Here is a 5,639-nt window from a genome sequence, read left to right on the forward strand (position 1 = left end):
TGCCTGGCTGCCAGCCGCCATCTTGGCTGACAGTTAATTTGCATATACTCACTGATTAGCCAATGGGAAGGGTAGCGGTCGTATGCCAATTACCATGTTTCTCTTTTATTAGTGTAGATGTAGTGCTATTATGTAATTTCTGAGTTCCAATAAACTACAAGCTACTCTTCTTTAATAAGCTGCTAAATAACTTCTTTTTTAGCATTTGTTCATTTCTTTTCATTCAGCCCCACTTTACCTCTGTGAACTATAATCGCAAGTAGTAGGATATCAGAAGCTATATAAGTAAATAATGTGATATTGAAGATAAAAAAAACACACCTATACTCTCAAATTTCCATCTTTATTAGATAATAGCCCTTTTCATCTTTGATAATTATTACAACTTCTAATGTTTAGATTACAAAGTTGAATGATCTATAATTTGCACTAAGTAATCTATTCTCTATAGTCAACTAAAAGTGAAAAAAAAGCAATGTACTTACAATAAAGTAATGTAACCAAATTTTTTATAGCTACAAGATTTAACAGACACTAAGACTCATATGAAAAACAAAATGAGAGCTTTCAAACTATGACACTCAGAGATGAGGCATGAACAGTTTAAGGATAAGACAGATAATAATTTGGATCAGAGTAACAAAGACTAGTACTTAGCTTAGCATAATTTCTGAAACCCATCACTTTAAAAAAAAAATGTTTACCACATATTGACCCCTGAGAGAATATAAACTTCCCTGAAGCTTTGGCTGAGGAGAGAGGTGATACACCAGGCAGTTAGAAGAACATGAGCAGAATAGAATAGGCCAGGTATCTGTCACCAGGGCAGATAGCCCCAGGTGTCTAGCAACAGGCAAACTGGGCTGGGACCTCCCCCACCCCACCCCCACCCATTGACCTTTCCTCCCCTGGCATGTCACTAGTCATGTAGTAGACTCCCTTAGAAGAACAGGGGAGAGAATAGCCTCATAGGACTCCCATAGAAGCCCTTACACAACCACTGCCTTAAGCATTAAGCCCTAAGGACAATCAGGTTCTGGCCTCATCAAACAACCTTAGAAACAAAGCCTCCAGTCTGTTGACCACAGAGACAGAGAGTTGGTCCAACTAGAGATAATATCTAGGCCTCAGCTGTGTTTCAGCTCTAGGCCCAGAAAAGCAGCAAGGCCAGGAAGAGCTAAGCATTGACTCATAACCTCCTGCCCTGACACCACCAATCAGTGGAGAACGGGACCTGAGGGGAACACCTGGAAAGCTGATGAATATTCTATTGAGATCCTCCCCTGAAGCCTCCAGAAAAAAGCCCTTCAGAGGAAGGACCTGCATGGCTCCCTCCCTCTGGAGCATGCCCATGCTTTTCTGACTCCCTTCTTTGACAGTTTCTCTCTCTCTCTCTCTCTCTCTCTCTCTCTCTCTCTCTCTCTGTCATTATTCTCAGATGGCATGATATTATACCTAGACAACCCTAAAAATTCCACCAAAAAATTACTAGAGTTATTAAATTAATTCAGCAAAATAGCAGAATACAAATTTGATATCCAGAAATCAATGACATTTTTATACACCAATAACGATCTGAGAGAGAAACTAAAAACAATCCCATTTACCATTGTAACAAAAAAATTTAAGATACTTAGGAATAAACTTAACCAAAGAGGTAAAAGACCTGTACTCAGAAAACTAGGGGACATTGGAAAAATGTAGTGCTATTATGTAATTTCTGAGTTCCAATAAACTCAAACAAAAAAATGGAAGATACAAATAAATGGAAGATACAAACAAATGGAAGCATATTCCATGTTTATGGATTGAAAGAATTAATATTATTAAAATGTCTATAGTAGCCAAAGCAGTCTACAGATTAAATGCAATCTGTATTGAAATACCATTGGTATATCTCACAGATCTAGAACAAATAATCCAAAAATGTATATGGAACCAAAAAGACCCCAAATAGCCACAGCAATCTTGAGAAAGAAGAACAAAGTTGGAGGCATCACAATACCAGCTGTCAAGTTATACTACAAAGCCACTATATGCAAAACAGCCTGGTACTGGCACAAGAACAGGTATAGGTAGATCAGTGGAACAGAACAGAGAACCCAGAAATCAACCCAATCCATTATGCTCAATTAATATTTGACAGAGACAAGAGCATGCTATGGAATCAAGACAGTCCCTTCAATAAATGGTGTTGGGAAAATTGGACGGATACACGGAAAAAAATGAAATTATACCACCAACTTACACCATACATAAGAATAAACTCAAAATGGATATGAATATGTCAAAATGAATATGTCCATTTCCTCTAGTTTGTTGTCTAATTTGTTGCAATAGAGTTGTTCATAGTATTTTTTAACAATCCTTTGTATTTCTGTGGGGTCTGTTGTTATTTCACCTCTTTCATTTTTGATTTTGTTCATTTGGGTCCTCTCTCTTTGTTTCTTGGTGAGCCTGGCGAGAGGTTCATCAATCTTGTTTATCCCTTCAAAGAACCAGCTCTTGGTTTCATTGATCTTTTGTATTGTTTTTTGTGGTTGTTTTTTTTGTTTGTTTGGGTGGGTTTTTTTTGTTTGTTTGTTTGTTTGTTTGGTCTCTATGTCATTTATTTCTGCCCTGATCTTTATTATCTCCTTCCTTCTGCTCACTCTGAGCTTTTCTTGTTGCTCTCTTTCTAATTCTTTAAGTTCTAGAGTTAGATCATTTATTACCATTTTTTTTGTTTTTTGAGGTGGCCTGTAGAGCTATCAACTTCCCTTTCAGGACGGTTTTCACTGTGTCCCATAGGTTTTGGATTGTTGTGTTTTCATTGTCATTCATTTCCAGGATGTTTTTAATTTCTTCTTTGATCTCTTTGGTAACCCAACCATTGTTTAATAGCATGCTACTGAGCCTCCAAGTGTTTGAATGTTTTTGATTGTTTTTATTGTAGTTTATTTCTAATATTATGCCATTGTGGTTTGAGAAGATGCTTGATATGATTTGAATCTTCTTGAATTTGGAGAGACTTTGCCTGTGCTCCAATATGTGGTCTATCTTTGAAAATGTCCCATGTGCACTTCAGAAGAATGTATATTCTGTAGATTTGGGGTGAAATGTTCTGAAGGTGTCGATTAAGTCTGTCTGATCTAGTGAGTCATTTAGGATTGCTGTTTCTTTGCTGATTTTTTTTGTCTAGAGGATTTATCCAGTGGTGTCAGTGGGGTATTAAAGCCCCCTACTATGGTTATATTGCTGTCGATCTCTCCCTTGATTTCTTCTAGAAGTTTTTTTATGAATGTTCATGCTCCTGAATTGGGTGCATAAATATTTACAAGAGTTACATCCTCTTGTTGTATCAATCCCTTTAGTATTATGAAGTGGCCCTCCTTATCTCTTGTTATGGCCTTCACTTATATTTTATCAGATATAAGTATTGCTACCCCAGCTTTTTTTTTTTATTTCTATCTGCCTGAAAGATATTTTTCCAGCCCTTCACTTTCAGTCTGTGTGAGTCTCTTGTTCTGAGGTGGGTCTCTTGTAAACAGCATATATAGGGTCATGTTTTCTTATCCATTCAGCCACTCAATGTCTTTTGTTTGGAGCATTTAGTCCATTTACATTTAAAGTTATTATTGATAGGTAATTGTTTGTTGTAGCCATTATTTTTTGTGCCTGTGTTCCTTCTTCCCCCTTTTGTTTTCCTTCTTTTTCCAACAGTCCCTTTAGCATTTCTTGCATTGCTGGCTTGGTATTGATAAATTCCCTTAGCCATTTTTTGTCTGTGAAGTTCCTGATTTCCCGTTCAATTTTGAATGATAGCCTTGCTGGATAGAGTATTCTTGGATTCAGTTTCTTGCTTTGCATTACTTTGTATATTTCATTCCATTCCCTTCTGACCTGAAGTGTTTCTGTTGAGAAATCATTTGATAATCTAATGGGAGATCCTTTGTAGGTAACTCTCTGTCTCTCTCTTGCAGCCCTTAAGATTCTTTGTTGTAAATGTTTGCCATTGTAATTACAACATACCTTGGGGTGGGTCTTTTGGGATTCAACTTATTTGGGACTTTCTGTGCTTGTGTAACTTTTTTCTTCCCCATATCAGGGAAGTTTTCTGTCATTATTTCTTCAAATAGGTTCTCTAATCCTTGCTGCTCTTCTTGTCCTTTTGGCACCCCAATTATAAGTATGTTACTTTGTTTAATGTTGTCCCAAAGCTCCCTTAGGCTCTCCTCCTGCTTTCAAATTTTTCTCTCCAGTTGCTGTTCAGATTAGGCTTGTTTCTCTACCCTATCTTCTAGCTCACTAATTCAGTCCTTTGCTTCTCTTACTCTACTGTTGAAACCTTCCATCGTGTGTTTTATTGTAGCTGTATCACTTTTGATTTCCTGATTCTTAAATAGGTTGTTGATTTTCTTGTCCATCCAGTTTATGAACTGTATGACCATTATTCTGAATTCTTTTTCTGACATATTGCATGCCTCTCTTTCATTTAGTTCCTTTGGGAGGGGGATTCCTCCTTTTCTTTCCTTTGGGGGTTGCTTTTTGTCTCCCCATTTTTGCTGCCCCTGAAGGGTCCAGTGGCCAAGTTGCATGACACCTGAGCTGTGGGGCAGGCTTGGTGGGAGTGTAGCGTGCCCCGACAGTCAAGGGCAGGCTCAGGGTATTGGGAGGACTGGTGGCACAGGTCAGCAGAAACCCCGTGAGCACCGTGAGTCAGGGGCCAGCTCAGGTGTCCAGGAGACATGGCCACTGATAGTTAGGGGCAAGCTGGGGTGTCTGTGACATGTGGCCAGCGGGAGCCGTGGACACCAATAGTCTGGGCCAGCTTGGGTGCCTAGGAGGTGCAGCCGGCGAGAGCCATGGACAGGCACGTGTGTAGACAGTCAGTGCTGGCTCCAGTGCCCGGGAGGTGCGGCTGGTTGTACAAAGAAAATTTTTATTGATTTTTAGAGAGAGAAAGGGAGGGAGGAAAGCATTGATGTGAGAAAGAAACATCAATTGGTTGCCTCACACACATGGCCAGGATAGGGATAAAACCTACAACCTGGATATGTGTCTTGACTGGGAATTGAACCCACCAACTTTTGGTGTACTGGATGACACTCCAACCAACTTAGCCACGTGGGCCAGGGCTACAAAGGAATTTCAAAGGGTCATTTTTCTTAAATGAGTCCACTAACAACTTTCAAGAAAACAGTTTTAATTAAAAGATAGAGTTGAAAATGAGGTAAGAATGTGAGAGTGAGAAAGTGGAAGCAGAGTATAACTATACTTCCAAAAAGTATAATAAAACAACTTAATTATTCTACAATGAAATATTACTTAAAGTCTGGAAGATATAGTAGAATACTATAGGGTCATTAAGAGAAATGATAAAAAGAAAACATGCTGACAGAAAAAGATGCCAAATACATTTTAAGCATTTTTTAAAAAACTTACAACAAAGAACACTTGCATGAACTAATATCAAGCCTCAAAGTATGTAAAGCAAAAAGTAAGAAAAGAACTATAAGAAATGAATAAATTTATAATAATGATTAAGCATATCTTCCAGACTTTCACTAATATTTTATTGTAGAACTAGAGGCCCGGTGCACAAAAATTTGTGCACTCGGGGCGGGGGGGGGGGGGGGGCCCTCAGCCCGGGCTGTGCC

Source organism: Myotis brandtii, unplaced genomic scaffold, assembly GCF_000412655.1.
Source record: "Myotis brandtii unplaced genomic scaffold, ASM41265v1 scaffold6732, whole genome shotgun sequence".
Taxonomy (NCBI): Eukaryota; Metazoa; Chordata; class Mammalia; order Chiroptera; family Vespertilionidae; genus Myotis; species Myotis brandtii.